The 23,737-nt window shown below is 50.3% G+C and overlaps 3 non-coding genes across 3 annotated transcripts; 2 read left to right on the top strand and 1 right to left on the bottom strand.

The window, feature by feature from the left end:
* Positions 1-241: 241 nt before the first annotated feature.
* Positions 242-313, top strand: TRNAC-ACA. Its single transcript has one exon. It is a non-coding gene; the product is annotated as a tRNA-Cys (tRNA).
* A 20,127-nt stretch (positions 314-20,440) lies between these two features.
* On the bottom strand, positions 20,441-20,514 carry TRNAT-UGU. Its single transcript has one exon. It is a non-coding gene; the product is annotated as a tRNA-Thr (tRNA).
* A 766-nt stretch (positions 20,515-21,280) lies between these two features.
* On the top strand, positions 21,281-21,354 carry TRNAT-UGU. Its single transcript has one exon. It is a non-coding gene; the product is annotated as a tRNA-Thr (tRNA).
* Positions 21,355-23,737: the final 2,383 nt, after the last annotated feature.

Genomic DNA, 23,737 nt, shown 5'->3' with positions numbered 1-23,737 from the left:
GCAGAGGAGAGAGAGCTGTCCCATCCGTGTAGTTAACCCATCTCCCCGAGAGGTGGTAGCTACATCACTGGGGGAAGCTATGTGGGTGGGTGTGCAAGCTGTGGTGTCTCCATGTATCTATAAGTTTAATCAAACCCCATTTTTAAAAGCACTGTGATCTGGGAAGAGAACAGGAGATCTCTGAGGCAGAGCCTGTCCTTCAAAATCTTTAAGATCACTGACTTACCTCCACAGCAGTCATGGGGGTATAGCTCAGTGGTAGAGTGTTTGACTACAGATCAAGTGGTCCTTGGCTCTAATCCAAGTACCCCCTTATAAACCTCTTCCTTCAACCAAAATAATGGCATTTCCATTATGTTGAGGAGTTCCACTGAATAGGGATCCCTGAAATGAATGGAAACACTCAATGTTTTCCTGTGCAAATGCATGAAAATCTAGCAAACATGTGCCTTCACTGAAATAAGTTCCAATCCTCTAAAGGATTAGAGAATCCTTATTGAGGTTGCAGGAAAAAACCATCCTGATGTGTAGAAAGAATAGTAAATATGGCAGGCGACCAGCTTGGCTTAACAGTGAAATCCTTGCTGATCTTAAACACAAAAAAGAAACTTACAAGAAGTGGAAGATTGGACAAATGGCCAGGGAGGAGTATAAAAATATTGCTCAGGCATCCAGGAGTGAAATCAGGAAGGACAAATCACACTTGGAGTTGCAGCTAGCAAGAGATGTTAAGAGGAACAAGAAGGGTTTCTTCAGGTATGTTAGTAACATGAAGAAAGTCAAAGAAAGTGTGGGCCCCTTACTGAATGAGGGAGGTAACTTAGTGGACAGAGGATGTGGAAAAAGCTAATGTACTCAATGCTTTTTTTGCCCCTGTCTTCACAAACAAGGTCAGCTCCCTGATTGCTGCATTGGACAGCACAGTGTGGGGAGAAGGTGACCAGTCCTCTGTGGAGAAAGAAGTGGTTCGAGACTATTTAGAAAACTGGAGACGAGCACATGTCCATGGGGCTGGATGTCCTGCATCCGAGGGTGCTAAAGGAGTTGGCGGATGTGATTGCAGAGCCATTGGCCATTATCTTTGAAAACTCATGGTGATCTGGGAGGTCCTGGATAACTGGAAAAAGGCTACTGTAGTGCCCATCTTTAAAAAGGGAAGAAGGAGGATCCGGGTAACTACAGGCCAGTCAGTCTCACCTCAGTCCCTGGAAAAATCATGGAGCAGGTCCTCAAGGAATCACTTCTGAAGCACTTAGGGGAGAGAAAAGTGATCAGGAACAGTCAGCATGGATTCACCAAGGGCAAGTCATGCCTGACTAACCTAATTGCCTTCTATGAGGAGATAACTGGGTCTGTGGATGAGGGAAAAGCAGTGGATGTGTTATTCCTTGACTTTAGCAAAACTTTTGATACAGTCTCCCACAGTATTCTTGCCAGCAAGTTAAAGAAGTATGGGCTGGACGATTGGACTATATGGTGGATAGAAAGCTGGCTAGATTGTTGGGCTCAATGGGTAGTTATCAATGGATCCATGTCTAGTTGGCAGCCCGTTTCAAGCGCAGTGCCCCAAGGGTCGGTCTTGGGGCTGATTTTGTTCAATATCTTCATTAATGATCTGGAGGATGGTGTGGACTGCATCTTCAGCAAGTTTGCAGATGACACTAAACTGGGAGGAGTGGTAGATACGCTGGAGGGTAGGGATAGGATACAGAGGGACCTAGACAAATTAGAGGGCTGAGGCAAAAGAAACCTAATGAGGTTCAACAAGGACAAGTGCAGAATCCTGCACTTAGGACGGAAGAATCCCATTCACTGCTACAGACTAGGGACCTAATGTCTAGGTAGCAGTTCTGCAGAAAAGGACCTAGGGGTTACAGTAGATGAGAAGCTGGCTATGAGTCAACAGTGTGCCCTTGTTGTCAAGAAGGCTAACAGCATTTTGGGCTGTATAAGTAGGGGCATTGCCAGGAGATCGAGGGATGTGATCATTCCCCTCTATTCGACACTGGTGAGGCCTCATCAGGAGTAGTGTGTCCAGTTTTGGGCCCCACACTACAAGAAGGATGTGGAAAAATTGGAAAGAGTCCAGCAGAGGGCAACAAAAATGATTAGGGGGCTGGAGCACATGACTTACGAGGAAAGGCTGAGGGAACTGGGCTTGTTTAGTATGCAGAAGAGAAGACTGAGGGGGGATTTGATAGCTGCTTTCATGTACCTGAAAGGGGTTTCCAAAGAGGATGGATCTAGACTGTTCTCTGTGGTACCTGATGACAGAACAAGGAGTAATGGTCTCAAGTTGCAATGGGGGAGGTTCAGGTTGGATATTAGGAAAAACCTTTTTCACTAGGAGGTGAAGCACTGGAATGGGTTCCCTAGGGAGGTGAAGGAATCTCCTTCCTTAGAGGTATTTAAGCTCAGGCTTGACAAAGCCCTGGCTGGGATGATTTAGTTGGGGATTGGTCCTGCTTTGAGCAGCGGATTGAAGTAGATACCTCCTGAGGTCCCTTCCAACCCTGATATTCTTTGATTATATGATTAGATGCTCTGATGGTCTCTTCTGGCCATAAAGTCAACTAATTTCTGAAAAACTGAGTGTAGCATTGGGAGCAGCATCTGATGTTTTCCTGTCTAGCCGGCTTGCTGCCTAGAACGAACGCTTCTTGAGTGGGGTGATCCACAGGGAGTAGCTCAAACCTCCAAAGTGCCTGGCCAGGGGCAGGACATTAGCACAGCAAGGGAGGGGTGTGGCAGTGATATCACAAAGCCCTTTTGCAGGACCTCAGACTATTGGTCAGAGGTGGTGTGGAGGTGGTGACCTCACAGAGAGATGCTGACATCAGCCAGGCAGGACAGGGGCGAGGGGCCGGGAAACCTCAGAGACCCCTGTGGCTTTGTGTCTGCAAGTCTCCTTCTCCAGGTCTCTCTTTGAGGACTGAGAGAGTATTTGGGTTCACGGACGTGAGCACCAGGAGGAACCTCTTTTGAGTTTTCTATTTCCCTTGTAGTGATTTTACTAGAGACCAGCCTTCCCTGTTTAGAAGGTAAGAGCCTCCTGGAGGTTTGAAACCTTTTCAGTCTGATCCATCTGGTGACAGTTGAATTCTAGGCATGGAAAACACGAGCTTCAGGAGGCAGAATTTTATTCCACACCTGGGATTTTGTCCCTTAGAATCACTGGGGACATTAGGGCTTGTCTTTTTTGTTTCCACCTTTTCCTCCATCCCTCCCTCCTCTTCTTCTCTTGCTCCTTTTGTCCTTTCTCCTGTTCCCTTCCCAACACCAGGAGGGGTGTGTGTCTGTGTGTGTGTGTGTGGTGGGGGAGTGCTCTGCAGCTTTCACTGTGGGAAGTCCACCCAAAAATGTGGGGCTGAACTAGTGCTCGGGCAGTGATCCCCACCACTGACCTGGGCCATCCTTTGGGCTCTCTGGTGAGAACCTTCAGCCTCAGTCTCTACCCTGATTGGCTGAGCAGGGGGTTATTGACAGGGAGGAGATTCAGGTCCTTGTTGGTCTCTTTTAAGATCAAGTAAATAAGTCAGAACCAGTTCTATGTCTGATGAATTTTGCTGCTTCTCTGCATTAATTGTCTCTGAACAGTTGATGATTCTCTCTAACATTGCAGTTCTCCTCCAATACTTGCTGAATAATTATTGTCACTGTTGTTGGTCTGGAGCTCGTTTGAGAGCACTTTATTCAGGTCATTCAATGTCTGAAATTCAAGATCCGATGGTTAGTTTGAAAATCAGGGCTCTTGGGTCCTATTCCCAACTCTGCCTCTGACTGGCTGTGTGACCTAAGACAAGTCAATTCTCCTTTCTCAGCCTTAGCTTCTCCCTCTTTCAAGTAGAGATAATAGTGATCCGCTCCTACCTACCTCACGGTGGGTGGAGGATGGGGATCCATTGGAGAGTGTCACTAGGAGTAGGGCATAATATGTGGTGTCCTATCACGTTTACTCAGAGCAGATTAACACATAATAGAATAGCTGAAACTGTCTATTTTATTTGTATTTTTTATTTTGAAATTGTTAAGAGCAGCAATGACTTAGCTCAGACTGAAGCATCTTATCTAATGTTTGAGATCTAAGTGTCTCCTCTTTGTGTGCGAGGAGACAATTTAACACACTGTGAGGAATAGGAGATGCTTTTGTTTTGCAACACAATATTTTTGCAAAGAACTTTCATCCCACTTGTTATGATTTCGAGAAACAAACTGGATTAGCCTGAATGGGATTTTCTGACAGAAATGGTTTCAATGAAATTTCTCCACCATCTCGATTCCTGGGCTCTGTCCCTGCCTCTGGGGGGTTTTTGTCTGTTAGAACAGGAGTCAGGATTGGTGGCTTCTCTTTCTGGCTCTGCCACCACCTAGCTGTGTAGGTCCTTGGGTAAGTCACTTCTCTTCTCTGGACCTCAGGCTCCTCCCATCTCTCCAATGGGAACAGGAAGAGTTCTCGAACTCTGGGCAGTGTGAGCCTGAGTGAGATAAGGGACGTTAAAGCCCTCTGTGAAGGAGAAAGGGGAGTTTCACAGTGTTTAGCACCAAGGAATTCTAAAGTTTGCTAAAATGTCTAGTCTGTGGAAACTAGAAATGGTCGGGGCCAATCTTTAACAAGTGCCTTTTTTATAGCCCATTCAGGGATGTGAATCCCTGTCTTTTAGGTACCTGGGGTTCTTTACAAGCAGGAGAGAAGAGGTTCCTGCCTCCATTTTTGTGGCTTAACAAACCAGGTGTTGTGCCTCAGTTCTTGTCTGAAATCCCTCAAAAAGAACATCTTCCCATCGATGAACAAGACAGGACGTTTCTCTAAAAGGGGAACAAAGAGACCCCTGAGACTTACAGACTAGCTAGCCTCACTGCCATAGCTGGAGAGATCCTGCAATACATTCTTAAACACTCAGTTTGTCAGCAGCACCTACAGAATAATTTGGTTCTTAGGACTCAGTCTTTAATAAGGCTAATGAGGAGCTTAGGGGTAATGGAAGGATGACAAACGGGAATGAGGATATGGAGGTGGATATTGCCACATCTGAGGTAGAAGCCAAACTTGAACAGCTTAATGGGACAAAATTGGAGCACCCAGACAATCTTCATCCGAGAATATTAAAGGAATTGGCGCATGAAATTGCAAGCCCGTTAGCGAGAAATTTTAATGAATCGGTAAACTCAAGGGCTGTACCGTATGACTGGAGAATTGCTAACATAGTTCCAATCTTTAAGAAAGGGAGAAAGAGTGATCCGAGTAACTATAGGCCTGTTAGTTTGACATCTGTAGTATGTAAGGTCTTGGAAAAAATTTTGAAGGAGAAAGTAGTTAAGGACATTGAGGTCAATGGTAATTGGGACAAATTACAACATGGTTTTACTAAAGGTAGATCGTGCCAAACCAACCTGATTTCCTTCTTTGAGAAGGTGACAGATTATTTAGACAAAGGAAATGCGGTAGACCTAATTTACCTCGATTTCAGTAAGGCGTTTGACACGGTTCCACATGCAGAATTATTAGTCAAATTGGAAAAGATGGGGATCAATATGAGAACTGAAAGGTGGATAAGGAACTGGTTAAATGGGAGACTACAACGGGTCATACTGAAGGGTGAACTGTCAGGCTGGAAGGAGGTTACTAGTGGAGTTCCTCAAGGATCGGTTCTGGGACCAATCTTATTTAACCTTTTTGTTACTGACCTTGGCACAAAAAGCAGGAATGTGCTAATAAAGTTTGCGGATGACACAAAGGTGGGGGGTATTGCTAACACGGAGAAGGACCGGGATATCATACAGGAAGATCTGGATGACATTGTAAACTGCAGTAATAGTAATAGGATGAAATTTAATAGTGAAAAGTGCAAGGTCATGCACTTAGGGATTAATAATAAGAATTTTCGATCTAGATTGGGGATGCATCAGTTGGAAGCAACAGAGGAGGAGAAGGACCTTGGGGTATTGGTAGATCACAGGATGACTAAGAGCCGCCAATGTGATATGGCTGTTATAAAAGCTAATGCAGTTTTAGGGTGCGTCAGGTGATGTATTTCCAGCAAAGATAAGGAGGTATTAGTACCGTTATATAAGGCGCTGGTGAGACCCCACCTGGAATACTGTGTGCAGTTCTGGTCTCCCATGTTTAAGAAGGATGAATTCAAACTGGAACAGGTTCAGAGACGGGCTACTAGAATGATCCGAGGAATGGAAAACCTGTCATATGAAAGGAGACTCAAAGAGCTTGGCTTGTTTAGTCTAGCCAAAAGAAGGCTGAGGGGGGATATGGTTGCTCTTTATAAATATATCAGAGGGATTAATATTAGGGAGGGAGAGGAATTGTTTAAGCTTAGTACCAATGTAGATACAAGAATGAATGGCTATAAACTGGACACTAGGAAGTTTAGACTTGAAATTAGACGAAGGTTTCTAACCATTAGAGGAGTGAAGTTCTGGAACAGCCTTCCAAGGGGAGTAGTGGGGGCAAAAGACATATCTGGTTTTAAGACTAAGCTTGATAAATTTGTGGAAGGGATGGTATGATGGGATAGCCTAATTTTGTCAATTGATTTTTGATTATCAGCAGGTAAGTATGCCCAGTGGTTGGTGATGGGATGTTGGATGGGATGGGATCTGAGTTACTGCAGAGAATTCTCTTCTGAGTGCTGGCTGGTGAGTCTTGCCCACATGCTCAGGGTTTAGCTGATTGCCATATTTGGGGTCAGGAAGGAATTTTCCTCCGGGGCAGACTGGCAGAGGTCCTGGAGGTTTTTCGCTTTCCTCTGCAGCATGGGGCATGGGTCACTTGCTGGTGGATTGTCTGCAGCTTGAGATCTCCAAACCACAATTTGAAGACTTCAATAACTCGGACATAGGTTAGGGGTTTATTATAGAAGTGGATGGGTAGGGTTCTGTGGCCTGCTTTGTGCAGGGGGTCGGACTAGATGATCACATTGGTCTCTTCTGACCCTAGAATATATGAGTCTGTGAGACTAATGAGCATGGATTTGTAAAGAACAAATCATTCCAAACCGATCCTCTTTCCTTCTTCGGCAGGGTTCCGGGCCTGGTGGAGGTGGGTAAACAGTAGATAGGATCTAGCTTGGTGTTACTAAGGCTTTTGACACAGTCCCATAGGACATTCTCACAAGCAAACGAGGGAAAAGCGGTCTAGATGCAATCAGTGTAATGTGGGTACAGAGCTGGTTGAAAGCCCAGACTCCAGGAGCCCTTCTCCATGTTTGGCGGTCCAACAGAGAGGGTGTACCTAGTGGGTCTGGCAGGGATCAGTCCGGGGTCCGGTACTATTCAATATTTTCATGAATGATTTGGAAAATGCAGTGGAGACCATGCTTCTAAAATTTGCAACTGACACCAGGAGCACAGGATTGGAATTCAAAACGCCCTTAGCAAATTGGAGACTTGGTCTTCTTGAGCCAAACTCCATGGGTGGGCCCCTCTCTCTGTGCTGGGCTCAAGTGAAACCCCAGAGCCAAACACTCCCCCTGGGCAGTGCGCTCCAACCTTGAATGGTCAGATGCTGCTTAGCACTGTCAGAGCAGCTTTTGCCGGGGGATTCTCCCAGCACTTTCCAATAGCGTGAAAGTATGAAATCCCCATGTGACTGCTGGGGACAGAGCCCTAGAGGGTGGAGAAACTTGCCCAAAGCCCCCCAGGAAAAGGAAAACAACCAGCAGTGGAACCAATAGGAAACCCAGCAATGGAACTCAGGAGTCCTGGGGGTGTGCTAAAGTGACCAGATGTCCTGATTTTATAACGACACTCCAAATTTTGGGGTATTTTTCTTATCTAGGATCCTATTACTCCCCACCCCCTGTCCCAATTTTTCACACTTGCTATCTGGTCACCCTAGGGTGTGCACATGTGTGGGTCCCAGATGCTCCCTACCCCCCTCATTGAAGCAGATGTGCATGGTTACTGCCCTGGGAACTGCAGGGCACCAGTGGACATGGGGTTGGCTGGAGGTAGGGTCTGGCTGCAGGCAGGGCAAGGGATGTGGGGCTGTCTGGCTTCAGGCAGGGGGGTGCATCAGAGGTTGGCTGGAGTCAGGGCAGGGGGTGCGGGGCTAGCTGCAGACAGGGGGTGCAGGGCTGGTGCAGGCTGGAGAGGTGTGGGGGCTGGCTGGCTTTGGGCAGGGCCAAGGGGGGGTGCGGCAGGAGTTGGCTGGAGACAGGGCAGGCAGTGTGTCAGGGGCTGGCTGTGGGGCTGGCTGCAGGCAGGGCAGGGAGGATGCGGCTGGTGCGGGCAGGGCAGGGGGTGCAGGCCTGGCTGCAGGCAGGGCATGGGGCAGGACTGGTGCAAGGATGTTTCTTGCCCTAGGTGAAACTTCCACCTTGTGCCCTTCCCCCCCGCCCTGAGGTGCCCCTCTTTGGCAACTCCCGTGCTCTGCCCTGCGGCATCCCCCTCACCTCAGCTCACCCATGCTCAGAGCACGAGCACCCTGAGCACACCGTGACCGCTTAACTTCTCCTGCCTCCCAGGCTTGCAGCCCCTAAGCTTGCCAGGCAGTCAAGATCCCTCCTCTGAGCCACAGCAGCCCTGACAGTTGACAATAGAGGCACCTTAACCCCTGAATTCCTTCAATGTGTCCCCCTCCGGGGTCCAGCTCCGATCACCAGATACTCGGGGTACGTCTATACCACCTGCCGAATTGGTGGGCAGTGATCTATCCAGCGGGGATCGATATATTGCGTCTAGTGTAGATGCAATACATCGAGTGCTCTCCCCTCGACTGCTGTACTCCAGCTTGGTGAGAGACGCAGGCTAAAATGTATTAGAAAAGAAAAGAGAGAGAGTGTTGGTTAAAAGATTAATAGACATATAGACTTGAATTCAATTCTTGAGGTTCAGATAAATAGTAGAGGTGAGCTTGTAGTAGGGGGGGTAGGTATCTGTGTACCCTCACGAACCCACTGATCCTCCCAGCGACCCCTGCAGCATGGACGTAGGTATCTGTACCCTATCTCTTTTGGGGGGACACAGATACCAATCTCCAGGATCTAGGGGTCCCAGGGGGGCTTAGGGGATTAGTGGGTGGCATAGATACCTACGTCCAGGCTGGAGGCATCCTGGGAGTCTTAGGGGATTTTTGGTGGCCCAAGATACCTATGTCCAGACTGTAGGGGTACCAGGGGGTCTTAGGGGTTCGGGTGGGCACAGATACTTATGTCCAGGGTGTATCGATCCCGGAGGGGGTTAGAGGTTTCGTGAGGGGCACAGATATCTACGTCCAGATTGTAGATGTCCCGGAGGGGCTTGGGGGGTTGGGGGGGTACAGATACCTACATCCAGGCTGTAGGGGTTCCTGGGGGGTTAGGGCGTTTCTGAGGGCCACATATACATACATGCACACTGGAGTGTCCCAGGGGGCTTCTGGAGCCTATATGTGGCACAGATACCAATGCCCTGGCTCTATAGGTCCCTGGGGGGCTTAGGGCGGTTGTGGGGAGCACAGATACCTATGTTCAGGCTGGAGGGGTCTCCAGGGGTCTTAGGTGTTTGGTGGGGGGCACAGATACCTACTTCCAGGCTGCAGGGGTCCCGGAGGGGCTTAGGGTCTGTCACGAAGTGTGGGGGAGTCCGGTCCAGCACCCCTCTTCCTGGGACTCACAGTGACTCTCAGCCAGCCAGTAAAACAGAGGGTTTCTTGGACAACAGAAGTGAAGGATACAGCAGAGTTTGGAGGCACAAGAAGGACCCCGCAATCGAGTCCTTCTGGGGGTTCAGGAAACATAGTTCCCAGTATGGGATTCCCTGAATTCCAACCACCCAGACCAAAACCGAAACTGAACTAACCCAACTCCCTCCAGCCAGCCCCTTCCTGTGTTCAGCTTCCCGGGTAAAGTTGCTGACCCTCTTCCCCCTGCCTAGCTAGTGTTACAGGCTGAGCACGTGTCCGGTCCTAAAGTCACTCCCTGCTCTCCCATCCCCCACACAGACAGTCCCTACTCCATAACAGTAATGCACAGAGCATTTCCCGCATGGAGCAACAGTGACACCGTGTGGCCATGCAAGGTAATGCACAAAGCATTTCCCGCATGGAGCAACAGTGACACCGTGTGGCCTTGCAGGGTAATGCACAAAGCATTTCCTGCATGGAGCAACAGTGACACTGTATCAGAGGAGTAGCCATGTTAGTCTGGATCCGTAAAAGCAGCAAAGAGTCCTGTGGCACCTTGTAAACTAACAGACGTTTTGGAGCATGAGCTTTCGTGGGTGAATACCCTCATGGACTTTTTTTGAGGGTCGAAATGACAGTCTGGACCTCTACATTGAATGCTTCTGCAGACGTTCACAGGCAGAAATTGTGGGAAAACAACATCACTTGCCTCATAACCTAAGTTGTGCAGAACGCAATGCCATCCACAGCCTCAGAAACCACCCAGACATTATCATCAAAGAGGCTGACAAAGGAGGTGCTGTTGTCATCATGAACAGGTCTGACTACCAAAAGGAGGCTGCCAGACAACTCTCCAACACCAAATTCTACAGGCCACATCCCTCAGATCCCACTGAGGAATACACTAAGAAACCGCACCATCTACTCAGGACACTCCCTACACTAACACTAGAACAAATCAACATACCCTTAGAGCCCCGACCAGGGTTATTCTATCTACTACCCAATATCCACAAACCCAGAAATCCTGGACACCCCATCATCTCGGACATTGGCACTCTCACTGAAGGACTGTCTGGATATGTGGACTCTCTGCTCAGACCCTATGCCACCAGCACTCCCAGCTATCTCCGTGACACCACTGATTTCCTGAGGAAAATACAACGCATTGGTAACCTTCCAGAAAACACCATCCTAGCCACCATGGATGTAGAGGCTCTCTACGCGAACATCCCACACACAGATGGAATACAAGCTATCAGGAACAGTATCCCTGATGATGCCACAGCACAACTGGCTGCTGAGCTCTGTGCCTTTATCCTCACACACAACTATTTCAAATTTGATGACAATATATATCTCCAGATCAGTGGCACAGTTATTGGCACCCGCATGGCTCCACAATATGCCAATATTTTTATGGCAGACCTGGAACAACGCTTCCTCAGCTCTAGTCCACTCACACCCCTTCTCTACCTATGCTACATTGATGACATTTTCATCATCTGGACCCATGGGAAGGAGTCGCTGGAAAAATTCCACCATGATTTCAACAGCTTCCACCCCACCATCAACCTCAGCCTGGACCAATCTATACGGGAGGTCCGCTTCCTAGACACCACGGTGCAAATAAGTGATGGTCACATTACCACCACCCTATTCCAAAAACCTACCGACAGCTATGCCTACCTTCATGCTTCCAGCTTCCATCCCGGCACATCACACGATCCACTGTCTACAGCCAAGCACTGAGGTACAACCGCATCTGCTCTAACCCCTCAGACAGAGACCAACACCTACAAAATCTCCACCAAGCATTCTCAAAACTACAATACCCACACGAGGAAATAAGGAAACAGATCAACAGAGCCAGATGTGTACCCAGAAGCCTCCTACTGCCAGACAAACCCAAGAAAGAAACCAACAGGACTCCACTGGCCATCACATACAGTCCCCAGCTAAAACCTCTCCAACGGATCATCAGGGATCTACAACCCATCCTGGACAATGATCCCACACTTTCGCAGGCCTTGGTGGCAGGCCAGTCCTCGCTCACAGGCAACCTGCCAATCTGAAACATATTCTCACCAAGATCCGCACACTGCATCATAGTAACTCTAGCTCAGGAACCAATCCATGCAAGAAACCTCGGTCCCAACTCTGCCCACATATCTACACCAGCGACACCATCACAGGACCTAAGCAGATCAGCCACGCCATCATCAGTTCATTCACCTGCATGTCCACAAATGTAATATAAGCCATCATATGCCAGCAATGCCCCTCTGCTATGTACATCGGCCAAACTGGACAGTTGCTATGGAAAAGGATAAACGGACACAAATCAGATATTAGGAATGGCAATATACAAAAACCTGTAGGAGAACACTTCAACCTCCCTGGCCACAGTATAGCAGACCTTAAGGTGGCCATCCTGCAGCAAAAAAACTTCAGGACCAGACTTCAAAGAGAAACTGCTGAGCTTCAGTTTATGTGCAAATTTGATACCATCAGCTCAGGATTAAATAAAGACTGTGAATGGCTTGCCAATTACAGAACCAGTTTCTCCTCCCTTGGTTTTCACACCTCAACTGCTAGAACAGGGCCTCATCCTCCCTGATTGAACTACCTCATTATCTCTAACTTGCCTGCATATATATATCTGCCCCTGGAAATTTCCACTACATGCATCTGACGAAGTGGGTATTCACCCACAAAAGCTCATGCTCCAAAACGTCTGTTAGTCTATAAAGTGCCACAGAACTCTTTGCTGCTTTTACAGATCCAGACTAACACAAGCTACCCCTCTGATAAGTGACACCATGTGACCACACAGGGTAATGCACAGAACATTTGCTGCATGGTGCAACAGTGACACCTTGTGGCCACGGAGGGTAAGGCACTATCGATTTCCTGACTGGAGATACAGTGACACTGTGTGGCCACACAGAGTAATGCACAGAGCATTTCTCTCATAGAGGAACAGTGACACTGTGTGGCCACGCAGGGTAATGCACAGAGCATCACACCTATGTAGAGGCTGTAGAGATCCCTGGGGGGCTTAGGGGTCGTAGGAAGGACAGATAGCTACGTCTAGGCTGGAGGCATTCCAGTGGGGATTAGGGGCTTCATGGGGGACACAAATATCTACATCCGGGCTGGAGAGGTCCCTGGACGGCTTAGGGGGTTGTGGTGAGTAGATACATACGTTCAGGCTGTAGTGGTCCCTAGGGGTTTAGGGAGTTGGTGAGGGGCACAGTCACCTATGTATGGTCTGGAGGGGTCCCTGGGGGGACTTAAGGCCTTGTGGTTGCACAGATACCTACGTCCCGGTTGGAGGGGGCCCTGGGGAGCTTAGGGGTTTGTGTGGCATACACATAGCTACAACCAGGCTGGTGGGGGCCCTATGGGTCTTAGGGGACTTGTGGGAGGTAGAGATACCTATGTCCAGGCTGGAGAAGTCGTGGGGAGGGCTTAGGGGGTTCCTGGAGTTCACAAATATCTACATCCGGGCTGGAGGGGTTCTGGAGGTATTATGGGGGTTGTGGGGATCTCATAACTATGTCGAGGCTGGAGGGGTCCCATCGTGGCCTAGGGGGTCTGTGAGGGGCACAGATACCTGCGTCTAGGCTGGAGGGGTTTCGGGGGTCTTAGGAGGGTTGTGGGGGCACAGATACCTATGTCTGTGCTGGAGGGGCCCCGTCTTGGCTTAAGGGATTCGTGGGGTCAGAGATACCTACGTCTAGGCTGGAGGAGTCCCGGGGGGGTATTAGCTATGTTGGGGGGGACAGATACCTACGTCCCAATTGTAGATGGCCCTGGGTAGCTTAGGGGGTTTGTGGGGGTCACAGATACAAACATCCATGCTGTAGGGGTCCTGAGGGTTTTGTGGGGCTCTGGGGGTCACAGAAACCTACCTACAGGCTGGAGTGGTCCTCTGGGTCTTAGGGGGTTTGTGGGGCATACAGATGCCTACATCTGGGCTTGTGGGTTCCCTGGGGGGCTCAGAGGTTTTTTGGGGAACACAGATAGCTTTATCCAGCCTAGATGGGTCCCAGTGGGATTAGGGGGTTGTGGAGGGCACAACCTATGTAAGCAGAAGCAGGATGAACTCTACCCTGACATCTGGTGGTGAATTATGGCAAGTGTGGAAAAGAATTTCAGGGGCTGATCACGTTTGCATAGGCACACCCACTCTGCCTGACATGGCCACGGCAGCCTGGGATGATTGCTTTGGCAGCTGTGGTATCCCCAGTTTATTTGTTGTTGGGGCATGAAATGTGGAGAGTTGTCACCCTGATTGTGTGGATGAGGAACTGTGAAACTACTTTGAGGCAGGGATTCCCACCATCAATTGAGTGGCACTCACTAGACAAGGGAATGGGATCCTTGGGTGAGCCAGAAACATTAATTGCACCATCTTCTTTTTTAACCGTTGATTAGCAGAGCTGATTTTTGATTCTCTTAAGAATTGAAGTTCTAGGTTTTTGAGCTGAAATCACTAAAGAGCTGTGCTAGCTAGTGGGGGATTCTGAAACTATATGGCAGAGCAGAGCAGCTGACGGAGAGGAGCAGTTTGTGGGATGGTTGGAGTGGTCCACAGAGTGAGGTGAGCCAAGCAGTTTTTGGGGACAGCTAGAGCAGATCACAGGTTGGCCGGCGGAGCAGAGCAGCTGGTGGACCGAGCTGAGCAGTTAGTGGGGAAGGCGGAAGTAGAATCCCATGGAGAGGTAGGGCAGTCGGCAGTGGACCACGTAAGGTGCCCCTTTCTACCCAGGCTGGCAGGGGGAAAAACCCTGCAGATAGACTCTTGAACTCTGGGGCTGCGGGACTGTGGGTGATTTTGAGGTTGCTGGACTCTTGAAACATTTGAGGTATTGGACTTTGGAGTCTTGGGGTGATTTGGGGATTGCTGGACTCAAGAGCCGAGGGGAAAGGACACGGCCTAGTTGAGGTGTTTTCCTAATTTAATGCTATGTTGTTTATCTCACGTTATTAAACGTTTTCTACTACACCCAGACTCTGTGCTTGCGAGAGGGGAAGTATTGCCTCTTTGAGGCACCTAGGGGTGCCTATGTAAAATTTTCCCATGTCACTGGGTGGGGGCTCGAGCTGGTTTGCATTACATTGTAGGGAAGGGACCCCTATGTATTGAACCCAGTCCTTGCTGCTATCAGTTCATCCTGGTAGAAGGGTTCCACCTACGTCCAGGCTGGAGGAGTCCCTGGGGGGCTTAGGGGGTTCGTGGGGGGCACGGATATCTAGGTCCAGGCTGTAGGGGTCCCTGGGGGGCTCAGGGCTTTGGTGGGGGGCACAGATACCTACGTCTAGGCTGCAGGGGTCCCAGAGGGGCTTAGGCGGTGTCACGGAGTGTGGTGGAATCCGGCCCTGTACACCTCTTCCTGGGACACACAGTGACTCAGCCAGCCAGTAAAACAGACGGTTTTTTTGGCCAACAGGAGCGAAGGATACAGCAGAGCTTCTGGGCACAACCAGGATCCCTCAATCGAGTCCTTCTGGGGGTTCAGGAAGCTTAGTTCCCAGTTTGGGATTCCCTGAATTCCAACAACTCAGCTCCAAACCAAAACTGAACTAACCCAACTCCCTCCAGCCGGCCTTTTCCTGTGTCCAGGTTCCCGGGCAAAGGTGCTGACCTCCTTCCCCCTGCCTAGCTCGAGTTACAGGCTTAGGTCCTGTCCCTCACCTAAAGTCACCCCCTGCTCTCCCATCCCCCACACAGACAGTCCCCACTCCATCACAGTAATGCCCATGCATTTCCCGCATGGAACAACAGTGACACCATGTGGCCACTCAGGGTAATGCCCAGAGCATTTCCTGCATGGAGCAACAGTGACACTGTGTGGCCACTCAGGGTAATGCACAGAGCATCACACCTACGTAGAGGCTGTAGAGATCCCTGGGGGCTTAGGGGTCATGGGAGGTACAGATAGCTACGTCCAGGCTGGAGGCATTCTGGGGGGCTTAAGGGGGTTCGTAGGGTCACAGATACCTACGTCCAGGATGGTCTGGACTCTGGGGGAGTTAGGGGGGTTGTGGGGGGCATAGGTACTTGCGTCCAGGGTGTAGAGGTCCTGGTGGGGATTAAGGGCTTCCTGGAGGACACCAATATCTACGTCCGGGCTGGAGAGGTCCCTGGACGGCTTAGAGGTTGTGGTGAGCACAGTGATCCCTGGGGGTTTAGGAACTTGGTGAGGGGCACAGATACCTATGTTTGTCCTGGAGGGGTCCCTGGGGGGGCTTAGTGGTATTGTAGGGGACACAGATACCTACGTCCAGGCTATAGGCATTCTGGGGGGGCTTAGGGCTTGGGGGGGCACAGATACCTACATCCAGGCTGGAGGGGTCCCGGGGGGCTTAGGGGGGTTGTGGGGGGCACAGCTATGTACGTCCAGGCTGGAGAGGTTCCAGGGAGTATAAGGAATTTTTGTGGACAGCAGAGATACCTATCTCCAGGATCTAGGGGTCCCTGGGGGGCTTAGGGTTTTTTTGGGAGGCACAGATAACTATGTCCAGGTTGGAGTGGTTCCTGGGGGGTTTAGGGGGTTCCTGGGGGGCACAGATACCTAGGTCCATGCTGTAGGGGTCCCCGGGTGGATTAGGGGTTTTCTGAGGGGTACAGATACATACGTCTAGGCTGTAGGGGTCCCTGGGAGGCTTAGGGGGTTTGTGGGGGGCAGCGATACCTAAGTCCAGGCAATAGGGCTTCCAGGGGGAATTAGTGTGTTGGGGGGGGGCACAGATACCTAGATCCAGGCTGGAGGGTTCCCGGCGGGGGGGAGGGCTTAGGCAGTTTGTGTTGGGCAAAGATACCTACCTCCAGGCTGGAGGGGTGTCTCGACACTTAGGGATTGTGGGGGGGCACAGATACCTCCGTCCAGGCTGGAGGGTCCTTGGGAGGCTTAGCGTGTTCATGGGGGGCACAGATACCTAAGTCCAGGCTGGAGGGATCCAGGGGGGCTTATGGAGTTCAGGGGGCACAGATACTTATCTCTAGGCTGTAGGGGTCCCTGGTGGGCTTAGGCAGATTTGGGGGGCCCCAGGTACCTAAGTCTATGCTGTAGGTGTCCCTACAGGTGCTTATGGGTTCGTGGGATGCACAGATACTTATGTCCAGGCTGGAGGGGACGGGGGGGGTTGGGGTTTCATGGAGGGCACAGATACGAACCTCCAGGCTGTAGGAGTCCTAGGGGGGCTGTGGGGGTACGGATACCTGCATCTTGGCTGGAGAGGTCCTGGCGGGTATAGGGAGTTTGTGGGGGGCACAGATACCTAGGTCCAGGCTGTCGGTGTCCCAGGGAGATTAGGTGGTTCACTGGGGGCTCAGATACATCCAGGCTGGATGTGTCCCGAGGAGCGTAGGGGGTTCGTGGGGTGCTCAGACACCTGTGTCCAGGCTGTAGGGATCCCTGGGGACTTAGGGGGTTCGTGGGGGTCACAGGTAGTTACGTCCAGGCTGAAGGGGTCGCTGGGATGTTTAGGGGGGTTGTGGGAGCACAGTTACCTACGTCCAGGCTAAAGGGGTAATGGTGGTGCTTAGGGGATCGGGGCGGACACAGATACCTACGTCCAGGGTCTAAGGGTCCCGAGGGGATTGGGGGTAGAGGGGGGAACAGATGCCTACGTCCTAGCTGGAGGGGTTCTGGGTGGTTTAGGAGGTTCGTTGGAGTCACAGATACCTAAGTCCAGGCTGTAGGGGTTCCCGGGGCGTTCAGGAATTTCTGGGGGTCACAGATACCTACGTGGAGACTAGAGGGGTCCCAGAGGGCTTAGGAGAATTATGGGGGGCACAGATACCAACATACTGTCTGTAAAGGTCCCTGGGGGGCTTTGCGGGTTCGTGGGGGGCACAGATACCTATGTCCAGGCTGTAGGGGTTCCCGTGGGGATTAAGGGATTTATGGGGGGCACAGATACCAATGTCCTGGCAGTAGATGTTCCTGGGGCGCATAGAGGGGCTATGGTCGCACATAACCCTACATCCAGGCTGTTGGGATCCCGGGGGGGTCCTGGCCAAATTGGGTCCCCCTGGAAAAGTCTCCCTCACGGTGGCCCCAGGGCTGGAGGAGCTCCCACTCCCTGCTATGGCCCAGAGGCTGCAGCAGGGGCACAGAGCTTCTCTGGTCTGAGGGCCACAGCGGGGCAGGGGTAAAGGAGTGGGAGGGTGGGGCCAGTGGGGCAAGGGGTGGAATAGAGGTGACAGTGGATGGGGCCATGGGTGGAAGGTGTGGAAGGGGGCGGAGCCACAGACAGAAGGGGGGGCCATGGTTCTGTTGCCCGGGCCCCCGCACTTGTTCTCCCTTTCCCTGGGCTTTGGCATCACTAGCCCCTTCTTAGAGAGTAGAGTTCATTGGTCCCCATAATGTGGGGCATGGCTCCCAGGGGGACACAGAGGAAGATTCATGGGGGCACCTCAGGGCCTGAGTCAGCCCCCATGGAGGGCAGGGAGGAATCACCACTCAGCCCCACTCTGTCCCAGCTCTTTCCCAACCCCACCCTCAGCCTGAGACTCTGGCTCCCAGCCCAGCCTCGACCCCTTTACCCCTGTCTGCACCCCTCTCCCCAGCAAGCAACAGCCCCACTCCCAGCCCCAGTTCTCAACCGTGGCTTCCGAGGGGCCACAGCCATGGCTAAGAGGGCACAATGTGAAATGCTTGGGGACCACTGGTTTAGGGTGACATCCTCTATCACTTCTCTGCAGTCCAATAAAAGCTATTCCTCACCCACCTACCCCTCCATCAGGACGGACTAGGTATGTTCTGCTGCCCTTCACTCATACAGGAAGGAGAATAACATTTCATTCCACTCAATCCTAAAGTGATTTGTACCCCACCACCATCCCAAACTGGTCATTTTGGGGAAGTGGCCCCACCATGCTGCATAGCTAGGCAGAGTAGGTGTGTCTATGCAAACACGGTCTGTTCCTGAAGTCTTTTCCCAGCTCCTCACTAGATGTGAGGGGGGAGCTCATTCAGACCCTGCTTTGGCTTAGTATTTAAAAACTCCATATTGTCCCTATCTCTGCCGGCCTTAGATTTCTCTTCCTGTTCCTTTCCTGGCAGCTCAGATGAGGTGGCTGCGTGGTTAAGGTGATGGACTGCTAATCCATTGTCCTCTGCATGCATGGGTTTGAATTCCATTCTCATCAAAGGCATTTGGTCTTCACCCCTCTTTTACAGACAACCATCTCCCCCTTTGATACAATAACAGCTCTAGCAATGTTGCTTCCTGCAAACAAAAACCTTCTGAGAAACTCAGACCCCCCTCCATGCTTTAAATAAAATGTCTAAATCCCACATTTCTAAAACGAGTTTTTCTCTAGTCCTGTATTTCTTAGCTTTTCTCTCAAAAGGGAACATCCTCATAATCTCCCCCAAACACCCTGGGACCTCCCCAAATTATTACAATACCCCCATTCTGAGCAAGGCCACAACAGTGAAACAGAGCTAGTGTCTAGGCCAAGCTGTTCTGAAGGAGGCAGCTCCAACATTTTCTCCCTGCTTCCCTTGGCAAAGTCTGACTGGGAAAAGAAAATTCCGCAAACTGAAAATTTTCTGCTAAAAAACCTGAAAAACTGTTTGGGGACTTTGATTTGAATGTATTGTTATTATTCTTTTCTGGTTTCTGAATCAGTTTTGTCATCCAGGTGTGTCCCCAGCTGTTGAGTTGTGGGGAGAGAGGCCAAGTCATGATGTCTCTACCCCTCTTTTATAGTTTCTTCCAACTTTCTAGAAAGCTCCTTTCCTAGGATGTGAGTCAAGCAGTGTCCATTGTTGCTGTGCTATCTCAGAGAAGTCTGCATTGTACACGGTTCCTGGCATAGTCCTTGGGAGTGTGGATGCCTTTAACAGGCCAGCAGAGAGTCTGGCTCCTCCATTGTCGCACCTGAAAGGTTGGTGGTGGGCATTTCCCAACCTCATAACATATCTCAGTAACACACACAGAGCAAACTTCATAACTTCCCAACCAATGCTACACACACAGTCCAACACAATATTAATATTCAACAGATCAAGACTTTTGAAATGATACCTCACCAGGCAGACTTTGTACAAACCGTATCATCGTTATATGACAGTGGTGAATATGGGGCTTCTAGGTGCTGCTCTGAGCACAGCGTGCCACACCCGGACTGACATTGCAATGGAGATGTACCCTTAGAGTCCATATCTCCTGGGATAAAGATGGCAGCATGGCTGGCCTGCGTCATCTGACTTGGTCCATGGAGCTAAAGCTGAGGGGCTAAAAACTGTGGTGCAGATATTTGTGTTCACACTGAAGCCTGGATTCAGAAACCCTCACCCGTCCTGGGGTTCAGAGGTTGGGCTCAAGCCCATCTGTCTGCACTATAATTTTTTAGTCTTGCAGCCCAAGCCCCATAGGCCTGAGTCAGCTGGCCAGGCTTTGAGACAGGTGCCCTGGGTATGTTAATCGCAGTGTAGACATAACATTAGGCTACGTCTCCAGTGCAATGAAACACCCACGGCTGGCCTGGGTCACATTAATCAGGGTCATGCAGCTTGGGCTGTAAAGTTGCAGTGTCCGTGTCTCGGCTCAGGCTCAGTCCCCTGCTCTAGGAGCCCAGAAGGTCAGGAGGGAGTTTAGCAAGTGGAAATGTTAAAACTGCATTGAGGGGACTGGACCACTGACCTACCAGCTCTTAACACCCAAACTTTCAGTAACTCTATTAGCAGTGCCTGTGAGTGTAATTTAAACCATAAGAAAAACCACACTGGGCTAGACCGAAGGTCCATCTAGCTCTGAGTCTTGTTTTCTGACAGTCGCCACAAAAGGCACTCAACCAAGCACCGCTAGGAGTTGAACCCAGGATCTCCTGTTTACAAAACAGGTGCTGTAACCAGCTAAGCCATGGTGCCTGCTGTTACTTAATGCATTGTGTCTGCCCACACCTGACTCTGCCAATCCCCACTGAGCCCTGACAAGCTTTGCTCGTGTTTGGATTCTGTAAAGCAGAATAGCAAGGGAAGGTTTATTCCCAAGGTGTGTGAGTGATTATTTGGACAGGTCTACGCTACAAAATTAGGTCGGTGTAACTACATTACTTAGAGGTGGAACAAATGTACACTCCCCCAACCAATGCAGTTATAGCAAACCAATGATGGTGTAGCTAGCAGTTCAGCTGTCAGAACGTTCTGGAGCTATGAAAGGGAAGGGGCCCAGCCTCTGTAGCAGGACTGCAGGGCAGGCGAGTTCACGGCAGGCATTGTAGGATACTGGAGAAGGCCAGTTATGGTGATATAATCAACAGCAGCATTTACACTGATAATTTCTCGCTTTAAGTTTGCTGCAAAAAGCTCTAGGCCTCTTGTCCAGGTTGGAATTGAGGGGCACTGGGAATAGGAGGGGCTGTGGGTTGGGACAGAAGGGTGCCGACCGAGGGAGCGTTGTGTGTTTTTCACACACCTGAGCAATAGAATTCTGCTGAAATAACTTTGTAGTGCAGACCTGGCCAAAGAGTGTCTCTCTCTCTCTCTCTCTCTCTCTCTCACACACACACCTTGCAAGGAAAACCTCACCTGCTCCTCTGCTTTGCAGAATCCAAACACATGCAAAGCTTGTCAGGCTCTGGTGGGGATGGCAGGGAGTCAAGTGTGCACAGAGAGTGTCCCTTAGCCACAGGCAGGCACCATGGCTTAGTTGGCTAAAACACCTGTTTTGTAAACAGGAGATCCTGGGTTCAACTCCCAGGGGTGCCTTGTTGAATAGTTCTTGGGGCACATGGTATTGGCTACAGCAAGAGGACAAAACACAGAGCTACATGCAGCTTTAGTCCAGTGTGACTGCTCTTATGGTTTAAATTACGCTCACAGGCAGTGAGGATAGAGTTACTGAAAGTTTGGGAGTTAGGAGCTGATAGGTCAGTGTTCCAGTCCATCACAGATGACCCCCTCCCTCTGGGACAGGGGCAGGTCTGAACTGTCACACCAAAAGGCTCATTTTGGCTGCCAGAATATGTGGGCAGCTCGTTCAGTTTACACCAAGGGTACAGTCCTGCTTTGTGCACCATGTGTGAAAATGAAAATCCTAAACTGCCCTTTGAAATAATGAATGCAGCAGGATGTGTTTCTGTCCCTGTCCCAAAGCAGACAGACCAATGGAGAAATGCCATGAGTCCAGAGTAATACTTCACTGCGGTTTTACCATTTCCACTCGCTAAACTCCCTCCCAACCTTCTGGGCTCCTAGAGCAGGGGACTGAGCCTGAGCCGAGACACAGACACTGCAACTTTACAGCCCAAGCTGCATGACCCTGATTAATGTGACCTGGGCCAGCCATGGCTGCTTTATTGCACTGTAGATGTAGCCTCACGTTAGGTCTACACTGTGATTAAAACACCCAGGGCACCTGTCTCAAAGCCCAGGTCAGCTGACTCAGGCTTATGGGGCTTGGGCTGCAAGACTAAAATTACAGTGCAGAGATATAGGCACTAGATTTGCCTTTTTCCAACCATCCGAGACCTCCCCCAATCACCACGAGTTTTCAAAGATAATGACCAACGGCTCTGCAGTCACATCTGCCAACTCCCTCCGGGCCCTCAGACGCATTAGATCCAGAACTGAGGACTTGGTCATGTCCAGCTTTTCTAAATAGTCCTTAATCTGTTCTTTCACCACCGAGGGCTGCTCACTTCCTCCCCATACTGTGCTGCTCATGTCTGTGAAGACCGAGGCAAAAAAAAGCATTGAGCACTTAAGCTTTATCCACATCATCTGTCACTAGGTTGCCTGCCCCATTCAGTAAGGGGCCCACACTTTCTCTGACCTTTTTCCTGTGTTGAAATTGACTTGGAAGCTAATCAAAATAAGTTACTTTTGAAAAACAAATCATTCAAATCAACACTGGGTCAGTTTTCTCCTCTATTCTATTTCTCACACACATTCGCCCACCCCATCCTTTGGAGTGAGGTTTTACATCCGGACCTTTTAGGCCAAGGGGGGTAAGTTACATCAAAGAAGCTTTTCAGGATTAGCCCCCAATTTCCTGTATTACTAACAAAAAGAAAAACAAGACAAGTTTTATTTTTCCAGTATAATTCAGTTGATCACACAATTAAGTCTCTTCTTGTTCAAAAAGTAACTTTGTGTTTAACTTCATTTTCATTGGTAATAATAAATCCTCAACAATTAAAGAATTTTCTTCTATATGGTAGTTTTCCTTTAATCCCCCTTTCCACTAGTGAACCCTCGAGTGCAGTTGTGGTTAGGGATTAGATCAGGGATGTGCAAATTTTTTGTCCCGAGGGCCACATCTGGGTATGGAAATTGTACGGAGCCATGAATGCTCACAAAATTGGGGGTTGGGGTGAAGGAGGGGGTGAGGGCTCTGCCTGGGATTGTGGCCTCTGGGGTGGAGCCAGAAATGAGTGCAGGATGTGGGAGAGGGCTCCAGGGCTTGGACAGGGGATTGGGGTGGGTCTAGGGGTGAGGAGTTGCTCCAGGCTGAGACTGAGGGGTTAGGAGAGTGGTAGGGCTGGGGCAGGGTGTTGGGGCAAGGGAAGGGGTCAGTCTCCAATTGTCACTTACCTCAAACAGCTCCTGGAAGCTGCAGCATGTCCCCGCTCTGGCTCCTACACAGAGGCACAGCCAGGCAACTCCCATTGGATGCTGTTCCTGGACAATGGAAACTGTGGAGGTGGTGTTTGGGATGGGGGCAGAGTGTGGAGCCCCCTGGCTGCCCCTATGTGTAGGAGCTGGAGTGGGGACATGCCATGACCCAGGGCCTTGAGGAACCAATACTTCCATGTCCAGGGTTGATCTCTCACTGCAACAGTCCCATTCCCTGAGTCACTTCCCATCCTTACTTCCAGCATCGCTAATGCCCTGGCATCCAGTGTCGCATCCTTACCGGTGAACTGGGCGTCTGCAGGGGCCTCAGCATGGCTGGACACTGCAGCCTGGCGGTCCAGCAGCTTCCTGGCAGGAGCCAACAATATAGGTTTGTTCTTCTCCTCAGTCCACCCAGGCTGAGCTGAGCTGCTCCCTTTTATACTCCCGTCTCCAGTCGGAGCATGCCCAGAAAGGGTGAGGCCTTTTCAGCCCACACGGTGCAGTTAACCCTAGCAGTGCCAGTGCAGGGTTG

Source organism: Gopherus evgoodei, chromosome 10 (assembly GCF_007399415.2).
Source record: "Gopherus evgoodei ecotype Sinaloan lineage chromosome 10, rGopEvg1_v1.p, whole genome shotgun sequence".
NCBI classification, from domain to species: domain Eukaryota; kingdom Metazoa; phylum Chordata; order Testudines; family Testudinidae; genus Gopherus; species Gopherus evgoodei.
The sequence above is the reverse complement of the archived record's forward strand: the minus strand, read 5'-3'. Positions and strand labels throughout refer to the sequence as shown.